The sequence below is a fragment of the Carlito syrichta genome, unplaced genomic scaffold, assembly GCF_000164805.1.
Source record: "Carlito syrichta isolate Samal-C Ts95f unplaced genomic scaffold, Tarsius_syrichta-2.0.1 Scaffold303363, whole genome shotgun sequence".
Lineage (NCBI taxonomy): Eukaryota > Metazoa > Chordata > Mammalia > Primates > Tarsiidae > Carlito > Carlito syrichta.
Genome location: NW_007247459.1, coordinates 206,766 through 221,367, shown reverse-complemented (window position 1 = coordinate 221,367; position 14,602 = coordinate 206,766). Strand labels below are relative to the sequence as shown.

General features: G+C 45.1%; 1 protein-coding gene across 1 annotated transcript in view; it reads left to right on the top strand.

The window, feature by feature from the left end:
- OTUD7A (OTU deubiquitinase 7A) overlaps positions 1–14,602 on the top strand; it is a gene marked incomplete at its 3' end in the record, with an annotated part of 136,242 nt that overhangs the window by 69,424 nt on the left and 52,216 nt on the right. The window lies entirely within an intron of this gene.

The following is a 14,602-nucleotide window of genomic DNA, read 5'->3' as shown; positions in this document are numbered from 1 at the left end:
ACAGTCTTCCTGAAATAAAGTGACACCTGTTTCACTCCAGATCATTTGCATTATAAGCACTGTAGACATTACATATCTGGGAGCTTCTCAGACAAACACGGAGAAGACTCTCTGGCCATCACCTCAGGCCCCCCACGCACCTCCCAGTGGGGACCTGACCTGCCTGGTGGGCTGACAGTGGAGCGTGTCACCAGCTGGTGGGAACCTTTGCTCTCGCTGGCACTGGGAAGCAAGGTCCTCCCATTCTGACCCAGGCTTCAGCAGCTCTTCGCATCTGCTGTTGAGTGGAGCCTCCACTTCAAAGGCCTGGACCACCAAGATGCTCCCAGGTGTGAAGTACCAGGAGAGCAGGAGGGAAGCCCCTGGCTGAGCACCAGCCTTGTGAGGATTCTGTTCAGGGCTGCAACCAGCAATGCACTGTCAGGAAGGAGAGCCTATCTCAGCTCTTGTCCAAGACCCAGTAAAAATTGCCAAGCACTTTCAAGTGACTCAGAAGAAGACACAAGAGAAGGATCTGGTGTTTATTATGATTCTGACATTGGTGAATGGACCAGTCAAGATCTGGACAGGAGGGAAAAGGTAGCACACAAAACTAGTGAGGTTAGAAGATTCTGTAAGGGACTACCTGCCACGGAGTGAACATGGTTTAAGGACACCAGTGAAGGATGCTGCTCTTCCTGGGCCCAGCCCCAGCAGGGCCATTGCTACCCTTGGGTCTGGCAAAGACTCAAAGGATGAGGGCAGCTGTATGGAGACAGCCACTGGCAAAAGGTGTGGCTTTTGGGAGAGAAGAGGTGCTGGAGAAATAATTACTCAACCATACTCTTCCTCCACCACCCAGGCTCTGACCAGAGCGTCTCACTAGCAGAAGGGCAGATTGTAGAGAACTCATGGACATAGTCCATGTAAGTCACCCTCTGGGTGCAGAGCAGCACAGAGAAGAACAGGACATGGATCTGCAGGGCAAGGGGAAACATTCAGAAATCCGATATGTCAGGCATTCTTTCCAGATCCCGCGTCTATGTGTATGTGGATTGATGCCATGGCTTGTCAGGATAGCCTAGAGGCATCCCCCATGGCCAGCTCCAAGAGGGAAGATGAGGATCTAAACAAAGGACAGGATGGGGCTTAGTGAGGCTTATTAGTTTTGGGCAGGCTCGCGCTCAGGCCTCAGCCACAGGACTCAGAAGACTCACCAACGGCATGCTGGGTTTAGACCAGGCTCTGTATTCCCACCTGGATTGCATGTTGTGATGTGGACAAATTGCGGCTTCTGCTGCTTTCCAGTCATCAAAAGCAACCCAGGACCAGCACCCATAGCTTTCTTGTGTCTTACCTTAATGCCACTAGTGGATCAACAAACAAAACCATCCGTATGAATTAGCGGTAATCACAACCACTTCACTGAGGGGGCTGACTCTTTTAAAGATGCTTCTATATGACTAATTCAGATAAGATATTTTTCACCAAAAGATCCGCTATTCACAGAGAATGAGAAATTAGTTTGGCTTTAAAAGAAACAAGTTTTTTCTTTCATTTTCTTTTTTTTTTTATTTTAAAGATATAGGGTACAATTCAGGGTTTAGGTATACAAATGTTGATTATGCAGGTACCCTTGTTGATGAAGTTTGCCGCTCCCTCCCCTAGCAGTTTCCCTCAACTGCCAATCCCCCCCATCCTCTGGCAGTTTCCCACTACTGCCATCCTTTCTTACAGTATTATGATAATTGTTCAAGGTCTGCTTATGAGTGAGAACATATGGTACTCTGTTCTTTGTTTCTGTGATACATCACTGAGTGTGATCGACTCTAAATCCATCCAAATTTCTGCAAAGTCCATGTTTGTCCTTCTTTATGGCTACATAATATTACATTGTGTATATGTACCACATTTTTTTTTTATCCAGCTCAGCTTTGATGGGCAGCATGGTTGGTTCCATGTTTTTGCTATTGTGAATAGAGCTGCAACAAACATACATGTACAGGTATTTTTTTGTAGAATGATCTGAGTTCCTCCGGGTATATTATCAATAGGGGAATGGCTAGGTCATATGGAAGGTCAATTTCTAGTTCTTTCAGAAATTGCCACACTGTCTTCCAAAAAGTATGCACTAGTTTGCATTCCCACCAGCAGTGTAGAAGCATTCCTTTTTCTCCACATCCTCGCCAGCATCTGTTGTTTGTTTTATTAATGATGGCCATTCTTACTGGGGTTAGTTGGTATCTCAGTATGGCTTTGATTTGCATTTCTCTGATGGTGAGTAGAGCTGAGCACTTTTTCATGTGTCTCTTGGCTGCCTGTATATCTTGTTTTGAGAAGTGTCTATTCCTGTCTTTTGCCCACTTTTTTATGGGGCTGTTTTTTTCCTTGTGGCATGTTCGAGTTCCTTGTAGATCTGAGATGTTAGGCCTTTGTCAGATATACAGTAGGCAAATATTTTTTCCCATTCTGTGAGCTGTTTCCCTGCTCTCTTGATGGTTTCTTTTGCTTTGCAGAAGCTTGTCAGTTTGATGAGGTCCCACATGTCTATCTTATTTCTTATGGTATGGGCATTCAGAGTTCTGATCAGGAATTGGTTGCCAGTTCCAATTTCCATAAGGGTGTCTCCTGCGTTTTCTAAGATTCTTATAGTTTGAGATTTTACATTTAGGTCTTTGATCCATTTAGAGTTAATTTTTGTGTATGTGATAGGTAGGGGTCCTGTTTTAATCTTCTGCATGTGATCAGCCAGTTTTCCCAGCACCATTTTCTGAATAGGTTCTACTCTCCCCAGTGGTTGTTGTTGGAGGCTTTGTCAAAAATGAGTTAGTTGAGAAATTGAGACCTTGCTTCCAGAATCTCTGTCCTGTTCCATTGGTCTATGTGCCTGTTCTTGTACCAATACCAGGTTGTTTTGATTACTGTAGCCTTATAGTAAAGTTTGAAATCTGGAAGTGTAATACCTCCTGCTTTGCTTCTTTTGCTAAGGATTGTTTTGACTATTCCTGGTCGTTTATGTTTCCATATAAATTTCTGTATTGTCATTTCCAGGTTTGAGAAGAAATGATATTGGTAATTTAATGTGTATTGTCTTGAATCTGTAGATTGCCTTTGGTAGGATAGGCATTTTAACAATTTTGATTCTTCCTATCCATGAGCATGGAATGTTTTTCAATTTGTTTGTGTCTTCTTGAATTTCTTTGAGCAGTGTTTTGTAGTTCTCATTGTAAAGGTCTTTCACATCTCTGGTTAGGAAGATGCCGAGGTATTTTATTTTTTTATGGTTATTGTGAATAAGATTGTGCTTTTTATTTGGGTCTCTGCCTGCTTGTTGTTGGTACATAGGAATGCAACTGTCTTTTGCACATTTATTTTGTACCCTGAGACTTTGCCAAAGTCCTTTATCAGTGAAAGCAGGTTTTTGACAGATTATATTGGATTTTCAAGGTATAGGATCATATCATCAGCAAAGAGGGATAACTTGACTTCCTCTTTTCCTATTTGGATACCCAGATTTCCTTCTCTTGTCTAATTGCCCGAGCTAGGACTTGCAACACAATGTTGAACAAGAGGGGTGAGAGTGGGCAGCCTTGTCTTGTTCCTGTTTTCACGGGAAATGTTTCCAGTTTCTGTCCATTTAGCATTATGTTCGCTGTGTGTTTATCGTAAATGGCACTTACTATTAAGGTGTGTCCCTTCTATATCTAGGTGTTTGAGGGTTTTTATCAAGAAGGCATGCTGTATTTTATCAAAAGCTTTCCTGTATCTAATGATATAATCATGTGGTTCTTGTGTTTTACATGTGCTCATGTATTTAATTACAATTATGAACCAGCCCTGCATCCTGGCAATAAAGCCTAGTTGGTCTTGGTGGATGATTTTTAAGATGTGTTTTTGGATACTATTTGCTAGAATGTTGAGGATTTTTGCATCTATGTTCATAAGGGATATTTGCCTATAGTTCTCTTTTTGTTGCATCTTTTCCCAGTTTGGGTATCAGTGTGATGTTAGCTTCATAAGATGGTTTGGGGAGAATTCCATCCTTCTCAATTGCCTGAACTACTTTCAGTAGGATTGGTATCAGGCTCCTCCTTGTATGTTTTGTAGAATTCTGCCGAAAAGCCATCCAGTCCAGGGCTTTTTTTTTTTGGAGGTAGTTTTCATATGACAGAGTCAATTTCCTGGGATGTTATTGGCCTATTTAGTGTCTCAATGTCTTCTTGTTTCAACCTGGGGAGGTTATGTGATGTCAGAAAGTCCTCCATTTCTTATCAAGCTTGTTTCCATATAGGTGGATATAGTAATCTCTGATGATCTTTTGTATTTCTTCAGGGTCGATTGTGATTTGATCTTTTGTATTTCTGATTGTGTTTATTTGGGCTTTTTTTCTCTTTTTCTTGATCATTCTGCTAAGGGTCCATCAATCTTTTCCATTCTTTCAAAGAACCAGTTTTTTGTTTTACTGTGTTTTCTATGGTATTTTTGTCTTCTGTGTCCCATATTTGGGCTCTTATTTTGGTGATTTGGATTCCTCTGCTAAAGTTGGGGTTTTGGTGATCTTCTCTTTCCAGCTCCCTTAGGTGATTTGTTAGGCTCTCAACTTGTGATCGTTCCATTTTCTTTATGTGTGCTCATAGAGATATAAATTCCCCTCTTAGAACTGTTTTCATGGCATCCGAGAGGTTTCGGTAACATGTTTCTTCATTTTTATTTGTTTCTAGAAATCTTTTAATTTCTCCTTTGATTTCAGTATTGACCTAGTAAGTTGTTCAGCATCATGCTGTTTAGTGTCCATGTCTTTGTGGGCTTTGGGAAAATTTTGTTGGTGTTGATATTTATTTCTATTCCACTGTGATCTGAGAAGGTGCATGGCAATATTTCAACCTTATGGAATTTGTTTATGTTTGATTTATGATCAAGGATGTGATCGATCTTGGAGTACATTCCATGTGGTGATGAGTAGAATGTATATTCTGTGGTTGTTGGGTGGAATAACCTGTAGGTATCTATAAAGTCCATTTGATCAAGTGTCAAGTTTAGGTTCTGGATCTCCTTGTTGATTTTTTGCCTCGATGATCTATCTAGGGCTATTAGTAGGGTGTTCAAGTCCCCTGCTATAATAGTGTTAGAGTGAATATCTTTTTTTACTTAGTAGTTGCTTTACTTAGTTTACTTAGTAGTTGCTTTAAAAGTACTGGTGCTCCTGTATTGGGTGCATATATGTTTAGAATGGATATTTCTTGTTATTTAGTGTCCTTTTGCATCTTTTTAAATTTTTGATAGCTTAAAGGTTGTTTTGTCTGATATTAAGTTCTCAACGCCTGGCTTCTTTGTGATCCAGTTGCCTGGAAACTCGTTTTCCATCCTTTAACTTTGAGTCCATGTGAGTCCCTTATGGTGAAATGAGTTTCCTGGACACAGCAAATAATTGAGTCATGTTTTCTTATCCAGTTTACCATTCTGTGTATTTTCAGTGGTACATTTAGTCTATTCACATTCAGACTGATTACTGAAATGTGATTGTCTAGCCCTGTCATGAGGTTCTTATAAAGTTTTTTCTTAGTTTTCTTGTTTTCTTTAGGCTTTGTTGATGTATGTGTTTGTTTTCAAGTTTATTGTTGCACTGTATTCTCTGTTGATTCTGTGCTCTGTTATTCTCTTAGGAAGTATGTAGTCATCCTTTTTTTTTTTTTTCTTTCTTCTGTGCTTAATACCTTTTTAAGTGTCTCCTATAGAGCTGATCTGGAAGCTGCATAATCTCTTAGGGATTGGATGTCTGGGAAGGATTTTAATTCTCCATCACTGATGAAGCTGAGCTTGGCTGGGTAGGAAGTTCTTGATTGAAATTGTTTATCTTTGAGGACTTTGAATATTGGACTCCAGTCCCTTCTTGCTTCAGTATTCTCCCTTCAGTATTTCTGCTGATAGGTCTGCTATTCTGATTGGTTTTCCCCTGTGGGTAGTCTGACCTTTCTCTCTTGCTGCCTTTAGGATTTTTTTTCTTTTGTGCCTACTTTGTGTAGGCAAATTACTATGTGTCTAGGAGTTGATGTTCTCATTTGATGTCTTGTGGAGGTTCTCTGTATCTCTTGTGCTTGGTCACATCTCTGGTGAGATGGGGAAAGTTTTCTTGGATTACCTCTTGGAATACTTGCTCAAAGTTGTTCTCCATTTCCCTTTCTTCTTCTGTCAGGTGTACTTTCAACCTCTTGATATAATTGCACATCTCTTGTAGACTTTGTTCTTTCTTTCTGAGTCTTCTATGTTTTTTACAGATCGGGTTAATTCCATGTTCTGGTCTTCAAGTTCTGAGATTCCTTCTTCAGCTAGATTAATTCTGCTTTCTATGTTTGTCATCTTATTAATTATCTCCTGGATGAAATTTTTTATTTCCAAAAAATGGTTATAAGTTCTTTCAGTGTTACATCTTTTCTTTCTTGAGTCTTATTCACTCTTTCCATCCATTCCCTAATCCCTATTATATTTAGGGGCCAGTCATCAGTGACTTCCATTGTTTGGGCTCCAAGGTCTGATTTTTCAGGAGTTTTGTCTTTGTTACACTTGACATTACATGTGGTCTCCCTTTGATTTTTCCTCATTTGTGACAGATCTCTTGTTTTTCTCTTTAGTTCTGTTATTCAGCATTAGTGGGAGAGGCTTTCCCTTCTGATGCTTGCTCAGCCCTCTATTCTTCTCTGATCTGGGCTCTGGATTTTTTCTATTTTGAAATAGGACTATGGGTGGGAAGCTTTGCTGTCTCTTGTAGTTTTTGAAAGTTGAATAAGATAGGGGGTGGGATGCTAGGATTCAGAAACTACTTGCAATTTACGTGTTCACTGATTGTGGTATGTGTTCTCTGAGACCCACTCCCCACCACCACTCTATATGATGATGCAAAGCAGAAACCAATGCAAAAAAAAAAATTAACACACACACACAGACATACGTACATACCTCAAAACAAACTAGAATAACAAACACCAGCAAACCAAGAATACTGGACACACACACACATACACATGCCTAGCACAAAGTAAATGGAGAAGAAAAACAGAACGACTAGGGAAAAAAAGTAATAAAGAATTCAGGTTGAACCCTCACACATATATTGACACACACCTTAAACTATAAAAAATAAATTTTAAAAACCCAGAAGAACAAAAGAGCAAAAATAAACCAACAACAAAAAAAAACTGAAAGATGAACACTGTCATTCACATACACACATAAGTAGAGAACAACAAACAAAAGAAGAAAGAAACAGAAAAAGAAAAGAAAAAAAGAAATAAAAATTGGGGGAATGCAGATCAAACCCTCACATACACATTCTTGCACAAAGGAGAAATATTTTTAAATAGATGAACTAACAAGCAGGCAAAAAAATGTTTTAAATTAAAAAAAAATTTTTTAAAGCCAGCCCACTTGTGGCAGCTTCACTAATTGTTTCTCTAATCTAGTCTTTCCTGCAGAGCTTCCACCTCTTTCACTCACTCCCCAGTATCTGGAGCAGGGAAGGAAGAGGGGCAGTAGAGGTGGGTGGGGCTGCAGTCCTCCCCCGCCACTCTCATATGGTCAGGGACATCTCCTCCAGTAGGGAGGTACAGGATTGTCTCTTCCCCAGGTATGTGCTCTCAGGGGGTGGCCCAGCCAGGCCTATCCTGGAATGGAGTTCTCCTATTGTGACTGATGTCCAGGCTCTGCCTGGGTTTGTCCTCAGTCGTGGCCCAGCTGTGTGGGTCTGATGTTCAGAGGGTTTCGGCAGGGGTGGGGGGTGGGGCTTGGGTCAGTCTTGGACTCACCACTGATCTCTTTGGAGTTTTTCCTCATCCTTTTCTGGCCACATGCTTTGTCCCATGGCTGGATCAGGATAGGGGGTGGGGAACCTGGGACTCAGCACTCATCGGGTCCCTCTGAGGTTTGTGCTTTCAGGATATTCCCTCTGGGATGATCAACCCCAAGTAGTTGCTCCCCCATTCACAGAGATCAGGTCTGTTGCTCCGTGGTGAGCAAGTCAGAGCACTTTCCTGCCCCACCTCCAAGATGGTGGTGGGCTGCCTCTCTTGTCCTCTTCGGTAGGACTCTGCCTCTGGGCTCCCTCTGCAGCCCCTGCTGCCAGTGCCCGACTAGGTGCTGAAGTGGTAAGGCAAAGCCTGGAGCTGGCAGTCTCTCCTGCTGCAGTGGTGAGGCAAACCTGGTATGGTAGTCTCTCTCCACCGCCTCTTCACAGGAAAACTTTAGTCTGTTTTCCAAAAATATGGCACTCGGCTTCTGCAACCTGGGAAGAGCCAGGGACCAAGCAGAGAAGATACAGCACCAGGTGTTGCACCAGGGCCCCAGCCACTAACTCACGAGCCCCCACTTAGTCAGTTTCTCCCGTATCTTCTTCCCAGGAAAGATTTTGTTGAATTAGAAAAAAACAGTGCTCAACTTTTGCATCCCGGGAATCACTAGGGTCCAGGCTGAGCAGTTGTGGCACCAGCTACTGCAACAGGAGACCCTGGCCGCTAGCTCCCTAGCCCTCACTGAGTCAGCCATTCACATGCCCATTCACTCACCAGCACGTACCCAAAATTTTCCATACACTAACTCACTAACACCAGGACTTGCATAGTCCGACTGACTTGGCTGCCATCTTCCCGACCACCAATCATACAAAAAACACAAACAGGTTTTATAAGCTGCTTTCTATTGAATACCACAGCAGCTCTGACCTGAATGTGGGTCAACACTGATGACCGCTACTAACACAGGTAACCTCTGCAATCGTCTGCGTGCTCCGTTCCTTCTAAAGCCTGGAGTACTGTTTAAGGCATAGGAAAATCTACCTGGTTCTACTATGCCTTCTCCTGTAGCCCTGCCAGGCTTAGCAAAAGCCTTTACTTCTGTGGAATGTCTTTCCATGAGTGACCCTTAACAATGCAGGGTCTTAGGGACACTGACTCTTGCATAGCAGAAAATCCATGTCTAACTTTTGATTCACCTAAAACTTTACTGACGGCCTACTGTTAACTAGAAGGCTTGCTGGTAACATAAACAGTCAATGAATACATCTTTTATATGTTATGTGTAGTGTATACTGTATTCTTACAATAAAGAAGGCTAGTGAAAAGAAAATGTTATTAAGAAAATCATAAAGAAGAGAAAACATGTTTGTTATTTATTAAGTGGAAGTGGACCATCATGAAGGTCTTCATCCTTGTCATCTTCATGTTGAGTAGGCTGGGGGTGAAAGGGGGGTTGATCTCACTGTCTCAGGGGTGGCAAAGGCAGAAGAAAATCCATGGACAAGTGGAGCCATACAGTTCAAACCTGTGTTGTTCAAGGTCAACTGTATTTGACCTCAACCATCCAGTCTTGGGAAATACCTTTTACAAACTAAAACTTAACTGAGTAAAGATGTTAAATTCATGAATCGCATGTTGTCTACACCATGGAGAGAACCTTCAGCAAACATCAGTGAAGGCAGGAGGCTCAGGCTCCTTCCATGATGGCTGCTCTGAGAAGTGAGGAGGCAAGGCAAGGGAGTTCAGGGTGACAGGAGGGACCATGAGGAAGGGAGGGTCCTGGAGGGCAGTGGGGCGAGAGGGAGTGATGGAGGCGTCTGGGGCCCAGGGTTCCTATGGGGTAAGTGTCTGGTCTACACTCATGAGGGGCATGGGGAATCCTGCCAGCTAGCTCTTCAGAGATTCCTCAAAGGCATTAATGGCACAATTAGCGCCTGAAGCTCAGGGATCTGCCTGAGACAGGAGTTCTAAGAGTCTACATGTCTGTCACATCCCTCATGCTGAAATATAATGAGGTGCACAGAAGAGTGAGGTGGTCTCCAGGCTGGGTGGGAGCACACACCTGACCCCAGCCCGCCGACCATCTCACGTCTTTGAAAGTCTCCTTTCCTCAACTCTCAAGCAGGGGCTTAGACTAGACATCTCTCAGGCCCTCTGTGCTCAGATTCCAGCAGGGAACCCCAGCTGGTGCTAGGCATGTCCCTCCCAGTCCCCACTTTGTCTGGGGAGTGACAACAGCTCCCCACTCCCTCCACCCTGCCAGGCTGTGCCCCTGAGGCCTCCGCTGTGACTATATGGGGGGGAATGGAGCTCTGCCATGACACTGTGATCTGAGAAAACTGCCCAGTGTTGTGAGGTGTAAAGCATAAACCCTCTTTCTAATAGTTGAGTGCTTAGAATCATTATACATACGCTATTTATATGCAGTATTATTTGCTGCATACAAGGGAGATTGAAAATAGGTGCCAAAAAGTATTTAGGGACACCTTTGAGTTGTGGCATTGAGTCTTGAGTCTATGGAAGGATAATTGGACTGGGGAAAATCTGCCAGAGGAGTCGTGGGTGTGGAGGAGGCTTCGGAGTCAGCCCGACCCTGGCTAAAGTCCCAGCTCCACAGGGAGAGCTTGGCCATGTTGCTTGAGCATCAGCCTTGCTTTCTTCCATCTGAAAGTCAGACGTGTGTAATGGACCAACTGAGACAGACTCATGCCATGCGAGCCTGTGCCACGCTCCCACAAAATGTCCCATCCAGGCCTGGGGCTGCCTCCACACACCAGGCACATGAAATCCCTGTGCCCCTGGAGACTCAGTTCCAGTGGGGAAGAAAGTCAGTCAACACACAGGCCTCAAGGTGAAGGGAGGCCATGATGGCTGCTCTGAGAAGTGAGGAGACAAGGCAAGGGAGTTCAGGGTGACAGGAGGGACCATGAGGAAGGGAGGGTCCTGGAGGGCAGTGGGGCGAGAGGGAGTGATGGAGGCTTCTGGGGCCTAGGATTCCTGGTGAGGGAGCCTAGCATCAAAGCCTCAGCATATTTAAGGAAGCCTGTGTCAAGGAGCCCATGGAGTGAGGCGAGAGGAACTGGAGAGGAAAGCTGGGAATGTGTGCCAGGAGCTGAGGAGCCCTTGTGCATCCTTTGGGCTTAACTGTGGGTAGGACATGCAGCGTCAGCGGGTTTTGAGCAGGGGATGACACGTCTTAATTCACATCTGACATATTCTGGCTACTCTGTTGAGAATGGACCATGGGGTGGTAAGATAAGAACTAGGGCGAGCAGGGAGAAGGCAGCTGCCTCAGTCCAGGGGAGTGAGGGGTGACAAGGTTAGAGGGGGTGGCAGGGGAGGTGAGGAATGGCAAAGAGATCCTGAGGTGGGCTGTATTATGAAGGTGGACCAACAGGCTTTGCTGATGAAGGGGCTGTGGCAGACAGAGAGGAGTCCAGCATAGCCCCAAGAAGGTTGCCCTGGACATGTGTTTGGCTAACAATGCCTGGTGAGATGCAGATGCCTGGAGGAGGGACAGAATTAGGGATGGAGCTGACAAAGAGGTCCAACTGTCAAGCAAAGCTGAGATTCTAGCGAGACTTATGAAGGTGCTGTTCAGATGAACAGTGAACAGTTGAGGGCAGTCTGGGCCAAGGATATAAATGTAGGAGTTGCCGGGCTTGGTGGCTCAGCCTGTAATCCCACGCCTTGGAAGGCTGAGGTGAGTGGATTGCCTGAGCCCGCGGGTTCGACACCCACCTGGGCAGCGAGACCTCATCTCTACAATAAATCAAAAAATCAGCCAGGTGTGGTAATTCCGGCTACTCGGAAGGCTGAGGTGGAAGGATCGCCGGAGCCCAGCAGGTCGAGGCTGCGGTGGCCGCGAGCGGCCACTGCACTCCAGTCTGGGCAACAGAGTGAGACTCCAACTCAAAAAAAAAAAATGTGGGAGTTAGTGGTATATGGTAAAATCCCTGGGGTGGGATGCGCTCCCCATGGAACCCTTCCTCCATTCTCCTGCATATCTCTGTGTGATGGCGAGCGCCAGTTGGATACGCTCATCTGGATCACGGACAGCAAGAAGCACTCCAAAGACTCAGACTGGAGCCCTCAGTATTGAGGGCTCAGGAACAGAAGAAGGTCCCAGTAGAGGAGATGGAGAAGGTGTGTTCTGGGGAATAGGAATCCAGGGGTAGATAGAGGCCTCGAAGCCCAGGGAAGAAGGTGCTTCAAAGAGGTAGTGACCAGTGGTGCCAAATGTACCAGTAAGTCAGTGCACACTAGGAACTGCCATTGGATTTGACCTTCTCAAGGAAGCCATGGGCAGAGAGCTGCACGGCATATAGGGCAGAGAAGGATCTGGAAGTGGCTTTCCTCCCCTCCCCTTTCCCTCATAGGTCACCTCAGGTTGCTATGACTCATCCCTTCGCTCCAGCTGCCATTATGCTCCCTTCTCTCTGCCCCATGAGGTTGCCATTGGCCTCCTATCTACCTGGGGCCATTCTTGCCTTTGAAGGTAGTTCCTCCCATGGCCTGTTGCCAGGTTTGCCTTCTGATTCCTGTTGCACTTTGGAGCTCACTCCACCTCAGTCCCACAGAGTCACAGCTCTGAGGCCCCGGTAGGCAGGCCTGGAAGTACTGCGTTCTTTTAAGGGCCTGGCATGGTGTCAAGCAGTCCTGAGCACAGGGCCAGGGCCAGGAGTGGGAGGACAGAGGCTGGGGCTCACATCTCAGCAGTGTGGCCCTCACAGCATGGTCCCTGTCCAGCTACCTTCCAGAGACTTCAGGTCCCATCTATGACGTAGTGATCAAGCATTGCTTGAAGGTTAACCAAAGTCATATTTGCACAGGGTTGTATATATGCTAAACGTTGAATAAATGGCCTTCTTTACTAATTTTTTGTTTTATTTTCATAGTATTTTAGTTGTTTAGTTTTAATTTTTTCTATAAGGGTCTATTTTGATCAGTCATTTTCTCAAGCTTTATAATTGTAAACATTGGTTGAGCACCTGTTGTATGCCAGACACTATCACTAGTACCAAGGAGGACCAAGATAAAAGACACAGTCGCTTTCCCGGGGAGTTCCAAGGATGTATGTGAGGCAGACTTGGCGCAGAGGATCATGGTCCAGTGGGCGGAACTCTACCAGGAGCACAGGCCAGGACAGCGGGGGTGGAGAGGGGGCCTCAGATGGCCCTGGGGGGTGGGTGCATTTCAGTGACACAACAGGGAGTCATAGGGTCACGTTTAGGGCAAAAATTCCCTCATCTTTCATAGAGGATTGTCACGTTTTGTTTTCTTTCATCCAAGTGTCTTAGGGGGTGATGAGCAAACGATACCTATTTGAAACTATGTGGCGACCATCTGCTACAAAGTCCAAGTTAGTTGGTCCCATTATGATGTATGACTCAGGGAACTATTGCTCAGAAAAGTCAGAATACGTGGCTTATCGCTCCTCACTCATGAAACTACCAGCCTCAGTTGATGGTGTTTACCTGCAGTTTTCTTGTTTGCAGTTCAAGTTTTTAATATATGCACAATGTCAGTTCCTGTGTCTTCTTCCTGCTCTTAAGCATGAATTTGTCTCATGAGGAGATGTGATGACCACTCAGCCAAAGTGAAGAATAGGAACATTTTAAACCTTCCCAACACAATTTACCTAGACTCCCCATTCTGGGTTCTGCTTGGGATGTTAGAATAGCTCTGGGTCTCTGAGGCTGGAAAGTGCTGGCATTTCCCATGGCTAGGTCATCATTCCAGGGTGGTCACACCTGATTACAGCCCAGGAACGCTCTTAACTGGGTAAGCATCTTCAGTTCTGGAAGCTGGCTTAAATCAAACCATAAGCCTTGTAGTTCATGCACCAGCTGCCTGGAAAGCTGCACCTTTCCTCTTTACTCGCTCTCAGGTGGGCACATTCTCACCAGCCTGGGCCACAATGTTCTCTGTGCAGCTCCCAAGAGCTGTCCACTTGCTGTTGTGAGTTCAAGTGTTTTTTTGTGTATAGCTCCCTTAGCACGGTACACCTCAGGAATGCTGGTGAACGTCCTTGGCACCTGCTAAACACTCCCAGGATAGGAATACAAAACAAATGGACAGAATTCTTATTTGAATGTCCTTTGACTAAAGGATGCTGTGTTCATTTCTATTGCTGTTTAGCAAAGTACAATACCACACACTTAAAAGTTTAAAACAGCACAAATGCATCATCTCTCCCTTTCCGTGGGTCAGCAGTGGTACATCTTAGCCGTGTCTGAGACTCTGCTCAGTCTCTCAAGGCTAGAATTAAGGTGTCCACTGGCTGTGTCCTCATCTCAAGGCTCATCTAGCAGAGGATCCATTTCTAAGTTCCCTCTGGTTGTTGGCAGAATTCAGTTACTTGCAGCGGAACGACTCAGGCTCTGTTTCATGGAGAAGCCCTCGGCTCCTGGAGAGTGACCAAGAGACTTCGGTGTGAAGCAGTCGCTGTGCCCTGCTTCCATTCCTTGCCTGAGTGTGGTATGACAGAATGCTCTCACACACAAGTTACGTCACACAGGTTTATTACTTACAGATAGTGGCAAGGGCAATGGAAACCTAGGACTCAGGACAAGACAGCCACCCCAAGGGTCAGGAAAGCTGCCAGGGTGGACAGTCTTGTCTGCATATGCCCCACGTGGACTGCAGCTGAGGGATCCCAGAAAGCAGCCTGCCCTGGGATTTAAGCCCTGGGGGATGGTGATCATGGGGCTAAAGTATTGAAAGCCATCCTGTCCTGGGAGGGACCAGGACAGAGCCCCGGCTGTTCCCTACAGTTTTCCCTTATCCCAGAGTATTACATTCCCAGCATGTTCTGCAGTTGTTCTTGAAAACTACAA